This window comes from Antechinus flavipes, chromosome 2 (assembly GCF_016432865.1).
Source record: "Antechinus flavipes isolate AdamAnt ecotype Samford, QLD, Australia chromosome 2, AdamAnt_v2, whole genome shotgun sequence".
NCBI classification, from domain to species: Eukaryota; Metazoa; Chordata; class Mammalia; order Dasyuromorphia; family Dasyuridae; genus Antechinus; species Antechinus flavipes.
Window position 1 is genome coordinate 162,755,371 of NC_067399.1, and position 19,953 is coordinate 162,775,323.

The 19,953-nt window shown below is 33.3% G+C and overlaps 1 long non-coding RNA gene across 1 annotated transcript in view; it reads left to right on the plus strand.

The window, feature by feature from the left end:
* Window positions 1–8,084, plus strand: part of LOC127548471 (uncharacterized) — a 34,901-nt gene extending 26,817 nt beyond the window's left edge. The window contains exon 4 of the long non-coding RNA XR_007950392.1: window positions 7,307–8,084. This is a non-coding gene — a long non-coding RNA (uncharacterized LOC127548471). The remainder of the gene's footprint in view (window positions 1–7,306) is intronic.
* Window positions 8,085–19,953: the final 11,869 nt, after the last annotated feature.

Consider the following 19,953-nt stretch of genomic DNA (forward strand, 5'->3'; position numbering starts at 1 on the left):
TTATAAGATTTGGAACATAATATATGAGAATATGGTCTAGTCTCGAGATTCAGCAGCCAGCAGCAATTTGGATGAGGAAAATCAGCCTGATTAGCATCTCTCTGGGTGGGTTTCTCCTTTGTAGCACAGGTAATGAAGTGAACAAGGACACATGAAACTTTCTAAGTAGTATTGACTAATTCAGTTTGGCTTCTGTTTAGAGGGAAAACAAAGTTGAATTTCCCTGCCCAGGTCTTGAGAGGGGGTGGAAAGTTTTGCTTTCATATTGCTCAGCTAGAATGAACTTGACAGAAAAGAGAATATTACAAACTAATATTAACAATCAAATGATACAGAATTAAAATTAATTTTCTTCACTGTGTGACTCTGGGCACACGGTGTGTTAACCTCTCTGAATCTTTCCTAATCTGAAAAAATGAGAACATTAAAACCTAGTTCACAAGATTGATATAAGGATCATATGAGATAATCTATGTGAACTACTTTACACATTTTATAGTACTATGTAAATATTAGCTATTATTATTAACAGCTATTAGTGGTAGCTTCCCTTTCTTGTGCTTTGAGATTCATGCTCTCCTTGCAAACCTTGGTTCCAAAGCAAGGGTGGATGGGTCCATTTTAGATTTCAGGGCAGACTTTATCTGGCAATGGGATATAGGATGAATTGAAGCAAGGAGATATTAGAACCTAGAAAGCCAGTTAAGAGATTATTGTAATTTAACAAGGATGACTTTTAATAGTCTGAACTGCAGTAGTGGCTATAACAGGGAATGGAAAGAGAACAAAAGAGAAGTTGTGAAAGAAGAAATAATTTAAACAAAAAGATAGTTTTGATTAACATAAGGATTTAGATAGTTATCACTTTTTATTTTAAACTAATCCTTAAAGAAATGTTATCAGTATTGCTGTCCCCATTTTTTCAGGGAAGAAAACTGACTCAGAAATGCCCAATTATTTGCCTAGAATTGCACAAGTAATATCTGTTTCAGTGATGGGCGAGAGTTAAAAATTTCCACAGAAAAAGCAAGACAGCCAATAAAGAAAAAAAAAAAGAATAAATTGTATACCGTATGGGTGCATCATATCTCATGCAAAGGAAAGCACTTAACTTTCAACACAAAGCCCATGAAAAGGGAACAAGGCAAAGAGAGGGCAAAGTATGCATTTGAGATCACAGTCACCCAGAGAGCCCAAGATACAGCTAGATTTTTGGAGGGTTCAAGATATGCTGTATTCCGACTTTATAAGGGATCTCAGTCTATTGTAGACCATAAGATTTGTGAGTTCCACAATACTAGGGCAAATATTTGGACCAGTCTTTCTTGATCCTAATGCTAGTATCGAATTGGATGTTTAAGCCACAAGAGTTTAAGCTTACTCTTAAGTAAGGATTCTTATTTGACATCTGAAACTTTAAAAAATTTAAATGTTTTAATATTTTCTGTTTCTTACTTCATCATAATATTTCAAGTATTTTTCCTTTCCTGACTCACAGAGAACTATAACATATGACTATTTTTTTTTAAAAAAGAGGAAACAAAAGTCAACACAACTGATCAATACACTGAAAAATACCCCCAAAATGCAAATGTAATACCTGTGGACCTTTCATCTCCATGAAGGTATAGATTGAAGGTGTCTTCTCATATCTCTCTATTCAAGTTCCATGTGATCTTTATAATTTTCTCACATTTACTTTTGATTTTTTTTTGATGTGTTACTCTCATTACCCAGGGAAAAACTCCTTATTTGATTAAAAACTGCCAGGGAAAGTGGAAAGCAGTTTTATCAAATAGGGAGCTTTTCCTCAGGTAACTTATATTTTCAACTTTATCAAACACTGATTATTGAGTTGTATTGGTTTTGGAATTTCCCTTGTTTAGTCAATTCCTTTGAACTATTTCTCTGTCCTTTAACCAATATCAGATGGTTTTGATGACTATTGGTTTAGAATATAATTTGAGGTTTGGATATGTATATTCCCCCCTTATACCTGTTTCTTTTCATCATTTACTTTGATATTCTAGATTTTTTTATTTGTCAAAATGAATTGTGTTATTATTTAATCAAGATCTCTAAAGTGTCTGGAATTGTCCTTGATCATTGTATTGTTGAGAATAACTAAGTCTATCATAATTAATTATCATACGATATTGCTGCTACTGTGTAGGATGTTTTGGTTCTGCTCACTTTCCTCAAAGTCAATTCATCTAAGTCTTTTTAAAAATTATTTATTAGATTTCAGCATTTACTTTTAAAATATTTTGATTTTCTTTTTTTTTTGTCCTTTTATTTCCCTTTATCCCCTCCCCTTTTCCCAAGATGATAGTCAATCTAAACATATTTTCACATTAGTTATGTTGTGAAAGAAGAATCAGAACAAAAGAAGGAAACGATGCGAAAGAAAAAACAACCAAAAAGTGAAAATAGTATTCTTCAATATACATTCAGATTTTGTAGTTCTTTCTCTGGATGTGGATAACATTTTCTATCATGAATCTTTTGGAATTGTCTTGGATCATTTTATTTCTGAGAAGAACAAAATCTATGAAAGTTGATCATCCACATAATGTTGTTATTATTGTGTATAATGTTCTTCTGGTTCTGTTTACTTTACTCAGCATTAGTTCATGTAAATCTTTCCAGGTTTTTCTGAAATCCACTTGCTCATCATTTTATATAGCACAATAATATTCTATTACATTTTCATTCATAATAGCCAATCTGATTACTGTGAGGAGATACTTCAGAGTTGTTTTGATTTGTGTTTCTCTAATCACTAGTGATTTAGAGCATTTTTTCATATGACTATAGATAGCTTTAATTTCTTCATCTGAAAACTGCCTATTCATATCTTTTGACCATATATCAATGACATGTATTCTTATAAATTTGACTCCATTTTCTATATATTTGAGAAATGATGCCTTTTTTCAGAAACACTGGGTATAAAAATTGTTTCCCATCTTTCTATTTTATTTCTAATCTTAGTTGTGTTGTGTTTGTTTATGTAAAATCTTTTTAAATTTAATGCAATCACAATTATGCATTTTACATTTCTTAATTTTCTCTAACTCTTATTTGAACATAAATTCTTTCCTACTTCAAAGATCTGACAAGTAAACTATTCCTTGCTCTCCTAATTTGCTTATGATTTCACCTTTTTTGTCTAAATCATACAACCATTTTGATCTTTTCTTTGCATATAGTATGAAATGTTAGTCTATCCCTACTTTCTGCCATACTCTTTTCTAGTTTTCCTGGCATTTTTTTGTCAAATGGTGAATTCTTATTCCAGAAATTGGAATCTTTGCATTTATAAAAATAATAGATTACTATAGTCATTTACTACTAATCTACCTAATCTATTCCACTGATCCACCAGTTTGTTTCTTAGCTAATATTAAGTAGTTTGGATGATTGCTGCTTTATAATATAATATATTTTAATATATTTATTTATTAATTATTAATATTAATTATAAATATTAATGTATTTAATATAATATAATTTTAAATCTGGTATAGCTAGCCAATTTCCTTTGCTTTTTTTCATTAAATTTCTTTAATATTCTTGACCTTTTGTTCTTCCAAGTGAATTTTGTTATTATTTTTTCTAGCTCTACAAAATAATTTTTGGTAGTTTGATTGATATGGCACTAAATAAGTAAATTAATTTAGGTAGAATTGACATTTTTATGATATTAACTTAGCCTACCCCTGAAATATTGCTGAATTTTGAGAACTTATTTTGTAGCTTGCAACTTTATTGAATCTAGTAATTGTATTAATAAATATATTTACTGATTTCCTGGGATTTTCTAAGTAAACCATCATATTATAAGTAAACAGAGATAATTTTATCTGCTCTTTACCTACCATTAGTCCTTTAATTCCTTTCTCTTGTCTTATTAATATTGTTACATTTTCTGAACTATATAAGCTTCCTTGCTTCACTCTTATATTTATTGGGAAAGGTTCAAATGTATCTTCATTGAATATAAAACTTGATTTTGGCTTTAAATAAATGCTTTTTGTGATAAGAAAAAGTCCCTCAATGCCTTTCCTTTGCAGTATTTTCAGCATAAAAAAAGTGTTGTACTTTGTTAAATCTATTAAAATGATCATAAATGGTTTTAGATATTTTGATTTTTAATATGATTAATTACTTTGATTGTTTTTCTAATGTACTAATGTAATAGTTATATTCATGGTATAAACATACCTTGATCATAATAGATCAGTGTAGTCTGACAAAATTTTGAATAAAGTTTTTGAATCATTGTTCATTAATATCATTAGTCCATAGTCTTTTATCTTTTTAGGTATCTGGATTGTATTTATCTCATAAAAGGATTTTGGTAGGGTTCTTTCCTTCTCAATTTTTGAGCATTGCAAAATATGTATATTGGTTGCTCATTAAACTTTTAATAGAATTCTCTTTTGACTCCATCAATTCCAAAAGTATTTTTATTTTGGTTTTTATTTTACAGCCAGACTCCTTTCTTTTTCTGAGATGAAGTTATTTAAGATCTCTAATTAATCTTTTGTTAATTAGATTATTTTATAGTTTTCAAGAAAGTCCTCTATTTCTTTTATATTTTCAGTTGCTGTTTTTTTTTAAGCATGTAACTATTGCATAATACATTCTGATCATTTTTTTTCTTCAGATTTTGCTGTGATTTTTACCTTTTTCATATGTTACTTTATTGATTTTTTTGTTCTCTTCTTTTTAGTCAGATTAACTAAGGATTTGTCGATTTTATTAGTTTTTTCAAAGAATCAGATTTTAGTTTTATCATTTCTATGTTTTTTTCAATTTATCTATTTCCCCTCTGATTTTTTAAATATCTCCTTTTTTGTGCTTTTCTAGGCTTATTTGTTTATTCTTTTAATTCTTAAATTCATATTAAGTAAACTAATTCTCTTTTTGTAGTTTATTGACATATGATTATAAGGACATGATATCCCTCTACACTCACCCCCATACTACTTCAGCTGTATCCCCAAAATTTTGATATTTTTTATCATCATTTTGTTTTACATAGTTATTGTTTCTATAATTTGTTCTTTGATCTACTCATTATTTAGAATTTCATTGTTAGATCTACATTTTAATCTGTATCTTTTGCTTGTGGTTCCTGATCCACTTTCTTCTATTTGTATTGCATTTTAGTCTGTAAAAAAAAATATTGACTATTTCTGACTTTTTAGATTTGTTTGCAATGTCTTTATGCCTTAGTACAGTCAATTTGTGTATAAGTTCCATATAGTGTATTTATGTGTATAGTGTATATATATGTGTACATATGTTTATATATGTAATAACGATAGATAGATATTCTTTTGCTTTCCCTTTTAGAAGAGGTCATAAGTCTTTTAAATCAAATATTTTTAGAAATGTGTTTAGTTACATATTTTTGCTAGTATTTCTGTTAAACTTTTCCAAAACTGATAGAGGGATATTAAAGTCTTCTCTGACTATTGTGTTACTGTCTGTCTTCCTGAAACTCAGATAATGTTTCCTTTATGAATTTGGATGCTAAGACATTTGGAATATAGAATTTTATTACTGATATTGATTTGTCTTTGGTTTCTTTTAGCATAGTATACTTTTCTTATTTAACTCTATTTTTTTGAATGTTTATTTTTGCTTTGTTTGATAGCATGATTGCTACTTCCTGATGTGATAATTAAATTTTTTGATAACCATATTTCAAGAGTTCTTTTCTTTTGTAATCTTATAAATTTGATCTTATGTATTTAAAAAAAAAACATGATTCTGAGAGAGATTTACATGTGTGTAACATACAAAAAATATGAAAATCCATATCCTAGAGGCAAGAATGAGCAATTGGAGTCTCTAAAATAGAGGGCAGAAATGTTCAGTACTGTGCTAAAGATCTGTCATTTTCTTCCTCGCTACTCTCAAAGCCTTTTGTTTCAATAGCATTCTAGGGCCAAGGTTGAGATTTAAGGGCGAATTAGAGAATCTTGAATATTTAAGAAATGCCTCAGGTAAACTTCCAGAATTCCTATCTACATATTAAATATCTTCCTATCTCAGAAGAAGAGGTCATATTGAGCCAGGGATTCTTAAGCTTTTTGTGTACCCTGGATTTCTTTAGAAGTATAATGAAATCTATGGATCCTTTCTTATGGAAAAAAATGTTTTTAAGTAATTGGAGGGCATATTAAATCTCAGCTAGAGGTCAGTTAAGATAAATATGTAATTTTCTTTCCTCATCTAAGTTGATAAACCCCAAGGGGGTTTGTGAATCTAACTTAAGAACATTTGGGTTAAACAATTCCTTTCATTCTCCTTACTTTCTATTTCCAATCAATTTGCAAAATCCCAGAATTGCAGAATTTGAGAATTAGAAGAACTCTCAGAGACTATCTATTTGAACCCATATATGAAGGAATACCCAGCTTCATTTAGATTTGGTATTTGTCAGACAAATCATATCAACTTTTCAGACCTGCACCAGTTGTTTTGAGAAATCATTAGGGACATCTGTAAATGTCTAAAGATCATTGCATTTAGCCAATAGTCATGACCTTTCTGACATGATAGTGCTTTGGAAATGGTACACTAAATATAACATTAAAAATCTTCTATAGAGAATTTGAAAATTTAAAAACAACTTTATCTTCTTTTAAAAGAGAGTATGATGTAGAACTTGAAATTAACACAATATTTTAATATCCATCTCATGAGAATGGGAAATGCCCATATTCCCAGCAATTAACTTGCATATCTAGGACAGGGATTCTGAATTTTTTTGTCTTTAGTGATCTGCCAAAACCTATTGACTCCTTGTATCATGTTTTTAAATGACTGAGTAATTGCTAAATTTTCATTAGAGCTTGGTGAAAATGGAATTTTCTTTTTTCTGATCAAATTTATAGATTATCCTTTCTCTCTTAAAACCCTTTAAAATTCCTGATTTAGGACATATACAAAGGTCTACCTGACTAAAATCAGTCCTATGTGTATTTTGTCTTTGTATCCCCCAAACCTAACACAAACCTGGTATGTAATACCTCTGGAGACTCTCTGGAGAATTGCTTGTTGATTGATGGAAGAAAAATACCTATTTTCAGGACCATGGGCAGAGGTGTGTTGATGCCTGATCTAACCAGCAGATGTTCTTGTTAAGTTTTCAGCTTGGCAAAAGCAACAAATCAAGGTTTTATATATTGTTTTGTGGCTTGTCTAGGCTTAAGAAAGTGATGGAGAAAATGTTTACAATCCAGATTAAATTTAGTGTTTCATTTGTACTTTTTTTCCTTTCTTTCAGGAAAGTCATTTGTAAAACACTGCACATCACTGCCTTCAGGTCACCAGGGAGCAAACTAGAAGATGTCTTGATGTTGATCTGATAAAAAATGAAAATCTTTGTATGCAGAATTGGTCCTACCAACTCACCACTGGTAGGACCTGAGCTGAATTTTGACTCACTGTTTCTTTTTAAAGTTGGGCTTTTAAAAATGTATCTATCAAATATGTATAGAAGAATTGCACATTTTTAACATATATTGGATTACTTGCTACCTAGGAGAGACAGTGAGGGGAAGGGAAGGAGAAAACATTTGGAACACAAGATTTTTAAGGGTAAATATTGAAAACTATCTTTGCATGTATTTTGAAAATAAAAAGCTATTATTAAAATCAAAATCAAAATCAAGTGAACCAAAATAAAATAGCATATATCCATCTTTTGGTACTGATCCAACCACACCACACCCCCAGTTATCTTGTGGCTAGTGGCATATGTTTGAGCGACATTTCCCTGGCAGAGAACAGAGATACTCTCAGTGGTCTTGGACTACAGGCAGATTGGATTCATGACCCTGTCCCCATAGTAACCAGTAAATTCATAGGATAGGGAAGTACAACCTTTCTTCTCTCCCTATCCTTTTTTTCCCCTTCTACAACAAACTTGCATGGCTCTTGAGAAAACTGCAGTCACAAGGAACCCAAGAGCATTTTTTGGTTTGGGCTCTGCCTATTGTGGACAACCAATTAGTGCAAGAGTTAGAGCACAGGGGTCTGGAATTAGAAAGATTCATTTTCCTAAGCTCAAATCTGGTCTCAGACATTTACTAACTATGTGACTATGGGCAAGCCATTCATCTTGTTTGCCTCAGTTTTCTCATCTATAAAATTGAGTGGAAGAAGAAAATGGAAAATCACTCCAGTATTTCTACCAAGAAAACCCCAAATGGTATCATGAAGAGTTGAATATGAAAACAATTGAACAACTGCCTATTGTGTTGCTTAGGCTCTATTATTCACAAATACCAGAGACTTGGTTTCCTCATGTAATACAAGGGCATTGGAGTAGATGTCTTCTGAGTTCCCTTCCAACTCCAGTTCTATGCTGTTGTGATCCTTCCAGATCTAATACGCAATGGTTCTAGGTGGCATTTCTTGAAAATTTAGATGTACCTTAACTTGAACTTTATCCTCAAGAAAGTCATTTTGTTATTCATTTCTATCCCCAAATTAGAAATTGTATAGTAGGAAGAGTGATGAAATTGAGCTCAGGGGATGCAGGTTCAAATCCCAGTAAAGATTTCTTTTAGTTGAAATGAGCAGAACCAGGCAACAACATGGCAACATCAAGACTATATGATGATTGGATGACGATCCAATTCTGATGGACATGGCTCTCTTCAACAATGAGTTGATTCAAAACAGTTCCACTTGTCCAGTAATGAAGAGAGCCATCTACACCCAGAGAAAGGACTATGGGAACTGAGTGTGGACTATAACATAGCATTTCCACTCTTTCTGTTATTGTTTGCTTGCATTTTTGCTTACCTTCTCAGTTTTTTTTTTCTTTCTAGATCTGATTTTTCTTGTGCAACAAGATAACTGTATAAATATGTGTACATACATTGGATCTAACATATAATTTAACATGTATTGGACTATGTGCCAACTAGGAGTGGGAATGGGGGAAAGGAGGGGAAAATTTGGAACAGAAGGTTTTGTAAGGGTCAATGTTGACAAAATTACCCATGCATATGTTTTGTAAATAAAACGATATGTAAAAATATTTCTCTTAGCTATGTGATCATGGGCAAGTCATCTAACATCTTAAATACCCATTTAAATGATAGCAGTTATGCTACCCATCTTATAGAGATGTTGTGATAGAAATGCTTTATAGACCTTAAAGCTCCATACAAATGTGAGTTGTTATTGTGATTGAACTTCTAGCTAACTAAATCCATAGTGAGAATTAACACAAGCTTAAGGGTCCAGGGTCTCAGAGAAATAAATTCAAGTTAGAATGAAAGGAATCATTATGTGAGTTAATTTTAAAAATATGACTCAGAACACAGCAACTTTTAAAAGAATAATAACCCACTCCTCCTCATGTATTCTAGAAGAACTCTGGTCCAGTGCAAAGAACACTACTTGAAATCCAAACGTTTGGGGTCAAAGTGAAGTTCTGCAACCAGCTGTATGGCCTCCAACAAGTCTCCTTACTTTGAGGCCTGTGCTTCTTTATCTGTGAAATGAACAGAATACCTGTCTAGATTCCTTCAAAGGATCCTTGTGAAAATCAAATGAGAAATTCTTTGTGAATGTATTTAATTGTAATTGTAATTGTAAAAGGTTATAAGCATGGCAAAGATTTACAACTGTGGGCAAAGCCCCAAGATCCAATGAAAAGGAAAAATATTTGGAGGTCTGAATATGTGTTTCAATAGGTCTCCAAAACCTGGCTAAGTGAAGAGGTAATGAAGGAGAGTGAAGTATAGTATTTCCTTTAGGACCCAAGTCCCCTGTTTTTTATTCCAGTTTAGCTAGCATGGGCAAGTGGAGTATTACCTGCGATTTCCCTCTGGTTATGTCCTAAAAATCATTTCCTCTTTACATATGATATAGCTAGAATTTCACCTGGGCATTTCCTCCCCAGGGAGTTTTTAAAATATTGATGAATAATGTTATACGTATTCTTTTCCCCTAAGCCTAGTTTGGATCCATGTGTTGTGAAGCAAAGATGGATTGATGGGAAAGGAATGTCAGTGTTTCCTTCCTGGCATAGAAATCTTGTCATCTTATTAATTTTACAGTCTGCATTTGTCAGTAATAAGTTGTAAACTGTTACCAAGGAGGGGGTATATTTTGTTGGATTATTTTTGTTATGAAGACTATCTGATTCTAACTTTCCTCAACTTTGAAATGAGACAACTTACAAAAACAGGATGGTTAATGATCCCCTTATCCTCAGTTGTTCTTCCAGGATCTCTTAATGATAAGCCAAAAATATCTCATTAAGCAAATAAGAAAATAAAAACTCCATCACCTACCTCTCATCCTGAATATCTTTCAGTATATATCCTATAATCCTAGTCCTCAACCAGTTTGTCTTTGGATTGTTATGCTAGTATGGAATTATGCCTGCTGTCCCATAGTATGGGATTATCTATAGGAAGCTATATGAAAAGAATTACATGGTCTGATATATTAGAAATTATTTCTGTGTGTTCATTGCTTTGATTTATGCCAAAGAATTCTAGCAAAATCTAATAGCAAAAAAATGGCAATGAACTAAGGTAATGAAGAAGTTGCTTGAGACCATAATAATGTGGACCAGACTGACTGAGATGGCCACTATTTTTAAAAGTTATGTTCCATAAATAGTCACTAATTGTACTGTGTCAACAGGACTATAAAAGTTTTTCTAATTAGTTAAAATAAAAGCCTATGGATTTAAAAGACTCAAGGAAAATTAAATAATTAAGTGTGTTTCATTGCTATAAAAGTGAATTAGTATTTGTTAGAGCTGGTAAACTTGTATTCTTCCTTTTCTTTCTTTCTTTTTAGTACCAAGTTGATATTTGTTTAGCTTGGTTAAAAAAATACACACAACAAAAAACTATTATTGCTGTTGAGATTAATTTCAAACTAGAGCTAATTCTTAGAGCCAAGCAGAAAATCTCTTAAGCAAGATTTTTTTTTAATGGAAATGCTGACAGGATCATAACTATGATAGCACAGAAGGCACTAGAGCATATACAGATGCACATACAGAGTCCAATAAATATGATCTTGAGCAGCCCAGGAGAAAACTCAGCTACAAAATTTTGCTTGTTTATTCAACCTTTGTTCCTTCACCATAGTCTTATGAAAGGGCTTGCTGTGTGCAAAGCACTAGGCTACGCATGAAGAAGTACAAAGGCAAAGAAGGGAGGAACATCATTCATGAATTTATTCACTTAGGACTAGAAGGAAGGGACCTTGGAAGACAGCTGGCCTCATCTCATTTTTAAATATGAGTAAAAAGGACCAGAAAGGTTAATTCACTTATGTAGTTAGTAAGCAGTATCTTTGGGATTTAAATCCAGACTTTAAATAAAGCTTTGTACAACACTGATAAGAGTTTGAAAGTCAGTCAGTCAATAAGCATTTATTAATCACCTAATATGTGACAATAAGTATTATTAATCACCTAGTATATGCCAACAAATATTATTAATCACCTAGTGTGTGCCATTCATCCCTGGGGATACAAAGACAAGTAAAGATAGTCCCTGTTCTTTGAGAAATAACAATCTAATAAAGGAGACAACATGTGAACAACCATGTATAAATAAGCAATATACAGGCTAAACTGGAGGTAAAACCTAATCTCTTTAGTCTGGTTAAGTCAAACTCCTAGGTTAATTTGCACAGATTAAGAAGAACTTAATGGGATGAAAAGATTTTCACCCCAAATCAAATAATACTCAAAATTTAGGTATGGGGAGCTCTGGAAGAATCAAAGGAGTTCCAGATAAAGACTTCAATGCCTAAAGGTTTCTCTGGCTAGCTGGGTCTGAATTGTTGTAAGTGACTTGCCCAGTGTCACACAGCTACTAAATGTCTGAGGCTGAATTTGAACTCAGGTCCTTCTGACTCCAGGGCCAATGGTCTAGCCACTGTGCCCTTCCTGCCACCCAAATAAATGTGTTATATCATTCTGTCAAGGATAATATTCTGCTAGTCATGATAAAACATCATCTCTTATTTTTGTATAGTTCTAAGACTTCATTCTCAACATCTGAAGTGACAAATACTTCCCCAATCAACCCATGTTGTTCTTCCTCTCATCCCATTTCCTTCTTCTCCCTATACTGCATTTCCCCTCCTCAATCCTTTTCAAGTTTTTGTGTCTCTTTTTCCTTGTCTGCTTTTCCTCCACTTGTGATTCCTCATTTCTTTGTCTCTTTCAGTTGTCCCAAAAGTAGGTCAAATATCTGCTATGGGCAACTTACTGTGCTAGACTGCCCTAGACTTACAAAGAAAAAAATGAAATAATCCCAGTCCTCAAACAGCTTACCAGCTTTAACACAACAAATTGTGCTCACTCCTGTGAGTATATATATAAAGCTTCTGGTTTTTAAAGCCCTTCAAAACTTTCCCCTTCCTACCCATTTAGTTTCACACTTTGCATCATTTCATCAACTCTACCAATGCGGACACTAGACTTTTTGCTAAGGTAGATAGTTCATTTTTGGGCACCAGCTCTTTTTACTGACTGGCTCTCACCCTTGGAAGACACCCCCCCCCACCTTATCACCTTCATTCCCTAGCTTTTCTGGCTTCCTTTAGGACTTAGGTCAAAATAACCATTTGCTGGAGGGTTTTTGTTGTTTTTATCACTCTTCCCTGCCTTTTCCCTTCCACAGATGCTTTTCCTCTATTACCTTCTAGATAGCATGTATATATAACTCCTCTGTAGAATTTTTGCACATGATCTTCCCCATTAGAACGTGAGCTCTTTGGAGGCAATCCTGTATTTTTGCCTTTCTTTGTACCCCCAGTATTAGGACAATGATTGGCACTTTGTAATAAATGCTTGTAAAGTGATTGAAAGGGAGAAAGCACTAATAATCAGAGAGATGACACCATGAAAATCTTGAAAGTTCTAAAAGATGGAGAGGAGGAAATGAATGGATATTTTAGGGATGGGAGCAGGCTATACAAAAGCCCAAATAGGCCAGTTTGACTGGAAGGAATTGTGCTTGAAGTGAGGGAGAGGAGTAAGAGGAAATTACACACCAGCCTGGGAAGAGTTTTAAATGTCCTTTTCAGGAATCTGTGTCTTATCCTTGAGGCAACTGGGAGTCAGTGAAGATTCCTGAGCAGGGAAGTTATGTAAAAGAATAATGCTTTTGTAAGTTTATTTTGGTTATGTCATGGAGGGATGGGTGAAAAAGGAGAAACTAGAAAAAGGAAATGCAAGTAAGAGGTTTAAAATATAGTCAAGAAGAGGATCTAAATTAGGGTGAAGTAGTTAAGTTTGGTGGGAAGGGCATTAATGTAAGTGATGCTATGGAAGAAGAATTGACTTTCTCTTTCTCTGTCTCTTTGTCTTTGTCTCTATCTATCTGTCTCTTTGTCTGTTTTTGTCTCTGTCTCTATCTCTCTATCTGTCTCTTTGTCTGTTTTTGTCTCTGTCTCTTTCTTCCCTTCCCTTTTTCCCAATTATTTCTTTCTTTTTCTCTTTTTTCCCCTGCTTGGCCCCCTCCACCAGGCACACACACACACACACACACACACACACACACACACACACACACACACACCACATAAGCTCTGTTTCCTTTTAATTTCTTCCTTCTGGGTCTATTTCTTCCTTAATTTTTATATGTGAAGGCTTAAAATTAGAATCTTTTTGGTTCTTTGTCTTGTTGCCAATCTATCCCACATGGGTGTCCTACTTTAGCTGGTGGTCTGTGGTATTATAATGAAATTATAAATCATTGTCATTGTTTTTTAGTGGGACAAACCAGACTCACACAACTCCCTGCAATTTCTTAGCATGCTTCTCTTCTCTCCCACAAAATGAAGTCCTTTGGGCACATGAAAGGAAAAAGATCAATAATCAATGCATTGGGTGTTTTATTGTATATTGCCTTGCTAGTCTTTTATCACTTTAATCATCAGGAAAAGATAACTGTGTGATTGAAAGTAAGAATATAGTCCTAGATAAAAAACAAACAAACAAAAACAGGCTGTTTAACCAAACTATGATGTAGTGTCAGCAAAATTCCTGTTAAGCATAACTGAATCATTATAAAGTATGTATCTTAAGTATGTGACCATAATATTACAACTTTATATTAAAATGATAAAGTAAGAAAGTTTTATAAAATGCTGATAGACTCATGGAAAGTACAAAGTTAGGACACCGCCAAGTTAGGACATAGTGAACTGCAAAATGCAATCTTGTATAATAAATGAGCTAGTGGACTTTGTTGCACCATAAATGAATCAAGAGACCTATTAATAATTGTGAATTCTGTATCTCAGGTTTTATCCTGTACAGGACAGACTCTAGACTCCATCTTTCTTTCTCTTAGTAAAAGTTGGTTTCTTTGCCCAGAGACTTTCCCAATTTCCTTTTTGCACACATATGCAACTGTTTTGTGCCTTGAAATGGTTGTCATGTCTATTGTTAACATAATAAATCTTTATATGACATTTTACATTCTTGAGGATTTGAGAGACTCTAGTGAGGTTCAGGCTGCACACAGAGAAACCTGCCATCTTGCAGGATGAATTATGTGGCTTAGGGCAAGATATTTAATTTCTATGATTTTGTCATCATGGGTCAATTTTTAAAAATTCTGTTAGCATGTTAAGAATTTAGATCTAGAAGGAACTTTAAGTAACAACTAGACCAACCCAATTATTTTACTAGAACATTTTAAGGATATATGATTTTTACTGGTGTGGATACTCTTCCTATATTTATTTTTCAATGTCTCTTTTGACTTAGGAGATGATCTTGGAAAATTTCTGTGGCTAAAAAGTCCAACACTTTGGAGTGTGTGTGTGTGTGTGAGAGAGAGAGAGACAGAGAGACAGACAGACAGATAGAGACAGAGAGAGAAGAAGAAGAAAAAGAAGAAGAGAGAGAAGACAGAGAAGAGGGAAGAGAAAATACATTTTGTCATTTCTATTTTAATAACATCTGTCCTTTCTCTCTAGTCACACTCAAGTTCAAGGTCTCCTTCTCTGTGACCTGTATTATTATGTTAGCCTTCTAGTCAAACTACCTGGTTCCATCATTCATGTAGTTGCTGAAATGATCTTTCTAAGATACAAGTCTGATCATAATACTTTTTGGCTTCAAGAAGTGGACAAACTGAGGATAAGTTTCTCTGCCTTAACTCAGTAGCTTCTCCTGATAGACGTTTAATCCATCAATCCATCCATACTCAAAGCCTTTCTGGTATCTGTCAGAGTTGCCTGGAAAAGCCTTTGATAACTCAGGGTCATACCATGATGACTTATTAAAAGAGAACTTTATATAGTCACCAGGTGGAACTGGTGAGCAAGGCAGGCTGAATAGTCTGTCATTTCTTAACTGGCTGTGGAAAGGGGATAGGAATTGGTTACACATGGAAATCCACTAACTCCCCATTCCCCTTGTGTGGGCAAAGAGTCTCTAGAAACTCATTTCCTTTTTGGAGCATTTGTTTACTTTCAAACCTTTTATTCATTTCCCTTGTGTGGTGCTAGAGAGAGGGAAAGAGAAGAATGACTCCCAGTTTAATTTGCTCACTTCTACTTCCACAATTATTAGTTTTCTTTTAAAGTACTCAAAAATATACTGCTTTGGTTACAGGTTCTCTTGGGGATCCACAAGTTCCTTTGCTTTAAAAGTTATTGACTTTTTTTTTTGTCTTTAATTATTTATTCAGAGATCTAGTTTGGATGCTACATTCCCTTCCATTATTATTATCTTTCTTTTTGGTTTATCTTGGTTTTTGTTTGAGGTCTTTAGCCAATTGTCTTTCTCCTGAAATCTGTAATTCAGTCATTTCCCCCCCTCTTAAAATCTGCTATTGTTCACTTTCTGACTCCTGACTCCATCCCTTTTGATTTCAGTTACCTTAGGACCTAGGTCTGAAAGACATCTCATTCTTTTCCTCTGTTGGGAAATTCACCATTTCACAGCTTCAATGTCTACCCCAAGTAATTTTATTTGGGGGCATGAGAAAACTGGTTGCAGCTAGATTCTGGACTTTTTCCTTTAGGCTTAATGGAATGATATACAATTACACATGTGTCCTATCTTGTTTGCTTCTATTCTTCAGTTCTATTCTATTTTGTTCCAACACAAAGCACTGAAAAGCCTGAAGAAATGTCTGACTTTTGGTTTTCCCTGTGGCACAGGTAAGAGAGGGATTGAGGGGGAGAAGTGTAGAATTGAGTTCTTTTCCAAATCTGTGGGTCTACTTGTGCAGCTGTTTGTGGTATGTGGTGAGGGTGAGGGGTTAGGGATTACTTCTCTTGTTTTAGTTCAGGGAATCATTACCTCTTTGGGGTTCTTGGCATCTTAGACTGTGGAGACAGCTGAACTTGCTTTACCTCTTGTGCATAATTTCTATTTTAGAGAAGTTTTGGGAATTGAAGAAAATGAGTTGGCTACATGACTGGGAAATAAAGGTGCTCACTTCTGACTGGGAAATAAAGGTGCTCACTTCTGGAGATGATTGACTTATTCAGCTGATGGTTCTCTTCCTTTCCTCATTAAAACAACTTAATAATTTTTCATATCTATTAAATGTGTAATTCTGAACTCCAAAGTTCAGTAATATACCTTCTTCCCTGAAGAACATATTTGTGTTTCTAATACAGGAAAATTCCATCTTCTGCCTATCTAGGTATCTAGGTATGTAACTATCTATTATCTATCTATTTATCTATCTATCTATCTATGCATCTATCTACTATAAAGAAAAATAGAGGAAATTAGATTTATATTGATCAACAATTTTAATACCATAAATGATTAAAAATAGAAAGTAATATGTAAAGGTGGAAGGAGATGATTTAGACAATTACCCAATTCTATTTTAAGTAACTCTGCTTAAAGGGATATCTAGGTGGTACAGTGGATAGAACACTGGACCTGCAAGAAGACTCATCTTCCAGAGTTCAAATCTGGCCTCAGACACTTGCTAGCTAGGATCCTATGGCTCTGGACAAGTCACTTAGCCCCATTTACTTTATGAATTAGTGAATGAAATGGCAAACCACTGCAGTATTTTTGCCAAGAACATCCCAAATAAGGTCATGAAGAGTAGGACATGCCTGAAATACTCAATAACAACAATTTAAATAAGTGATGAGATAGCTTTGGTGTATTTATCAGGTAAGAACATACTATCTCTTTTGTTTACTAGGTGTGAACATAGCCCAGACACCTTTCTTAGTGTGACAAGCAATTTGTTTGAATTGGCTAAGAGATTTGGTCATGCCCTCTGATTTTTGAATAAAACCAATTGAATATTGGAAGAAGGCCACATGGAATCTCAGGATTGTAATATTATGTATAATAGTATTATGGGAAAAATATTTTCTCCTGAGTTGTATGGTAGATAGTATACTGCTCCTGAATAATTCTATCACAGTGAAGAAATTATAGAGGGAAGAATCTAGATTTTATTATTTTTAAGCACAAATTCTGGAGATAGAAAAATATCCCTTTACTCTGACTGGACCAAACAATTTATAGATAAAAATTTCAGAGAGTCAGAAATATTTTTAAACAAATAGCAATCTTTATGATTTCTTAGATTATAAAAGTCATATAAGATGGGTCAAACAGTTTCATCATCTTAGACTTCTTTCAAATTAAGTTTCAACAAACTAAAAACAACTTAAATAGACTGTTACAGACTTAAATACCGAGTTTTCAAAATCTTTCACTTAAAAAATTACAAGGCTACATTGTAAACATATCACAATGGATTAAGTGTGGATTAATATGCCACAAAGATAACTGAAAACTTGGGGCATCAGGGAAATTCTTCCATAAATAAAATTAGGTAAGTCCTTTTGGGAGGGTTTAAACATTTTGTAGATGTTATATTTTTTCTTCTCTTTTCCTTTCTTACCTAAAGAATGTCAAAAACTTTCCCTTATCAATCCATAAATCAGATTTTAGCTATATAATGTGAATATTTGCAAGAGAGAGGCTTCAGGAGTCAGCCAGATATGCAGGGAAAATAACATAAAACAAAATCAAAGGAAATCAAAATATCTTCATAAGAGTTATTTTTATTGTTATTTTGTTGTTGTTGTTGTTGTTTCAAGGCTTGTGATCAAAGAACTCATCAGCAAATAAACAGTGGAATATTCTCGGAATTATCCAGCATGGTTCTTGGAAAACAGATAAGCTACTGCCAGCACTATTCTCAATGCCTTTTCAGTAAGATAATACCTCTGTGACTTAGTGTCTCAGTGCCTTTCCAGACTGATCATACCTCTCTGAGTTAGTGTCCCATGAGCATAGCCTTTAAGAACCCAAACTTAAATTTGTGGGAGGACTTGGTCAAGAATTGTCCAGGATGGCCAAGAATAGATGGGTTAGCATCTGCATCTTTCGAAGGAATAAAATATCAATTAAAGTACAGATCCATTAAATATTTCAGAATGGAAAATAATCCTATTGATAGTAACAATCTAAAAGTTGAATGCACTGCTTGGTAGAATAGTAGTTTTCTCTCAGTGGGTACCCTGAAGCAAAGTCTAGATACCAACTGGATCATTAAGGATATATGTTGTAAAGGAAATTCTTTGTCATATATGGATTGGAATAGATGATAATCACTGAAGTGCCTCTAGTTCTAAGGTACTGTGAAACTAATCGGTGAAGAATAAACTTTTTTAATATTATCAATATCATTTTAAAATGGAATTTTCTTTTCAATTAACCAATAGTTACTTTCCTTCACCCTTTCTTACTTAAAAAAAGATTTTATATCTTGAAAAAATTCTTTTTACAATGTTGTTATTGTCTGAATAATTGTTCTAATTCTAATCATTTTCTCTTCATTAATTCATAAAAGTTTCCCCAGGTTTTTTTTGAAATTATGCTTTTCAGGCAGCTAGGTGGTATAGTGGATACAATACCAGCCTTGAAGTCAGGAGGACCTGAGTTCAAATCTGGACTCAGACATTTAATTACCTCCTAGCTGTGTGACTCTGGGCAAGTCACTTAACCCCAATTGCCTCAGCAAAAAAAAAAAAAAAAAAAAAAAAAAAAAAAAGTTGTCCTTTTCATCCTTTCTTATATTACAGTAAATACAAATACATTTCACTAGGATTGAATAGACTATTTACCACTTTAACGTTACTTTACATATAATACGTACATACAATATAAAGTATATTCCCTAAAGACAACTAATCAATGTCTAATAACATGATTAAATGGGAGATGGCCTATCTAGGAGACACAGTCTTTAAAAAAAGGATCCTAAAAAGAAAAATAAGTTGTGGTTCTTACAGTCACCCAGAAGTGAGAGAAATTAAAAAAAAAAAAACCTCTCAGAACTCTGTATTTGATGTTGTTTTCTTCCACCTTTTTATTAATGATTTAGATGAAGACTGGAGTCATGGTACTAGGCATTGGGGATACAAAGAAAGGCAAAATGATTCCTGCCCTCAAGGAGCCTACATCTTAATGAAAGGGACAACATGAATGTATAACTAGCTTCAGAAAAGATATATCCAGATTAGGTAGAAGACAGAATCAGAGAGGAAAGCATTAATGTTAGGGAGCATTTCAACAGTCTTAAGATCTTGATAAAATGGAAGAATAAACCAAAATGAACAGGATGAAATTTAAAATTTAATAGATATAATGGTAAAGTTTTATACTTAATATTTTAATGACTTCAGAAATGTGTCTTGGGAAGGGCATCTCATCAGTCAAATTATTAGGGAAATTTGAACTTAAATTTACACATATGATTATGATATCACTGTCAAAACAAAACCGAGATGAGAGGACAGAAAAAGAGAAATTCAAAGTAGTTATCTGAAATAGAGTATGTGATGCAATCATTATTTTGGTATGGAGCCAGCTTTAATTTCTGATGAGTGTTTTTCATGCCATTCTTCCTGTAATTATTTCCCCCCAGC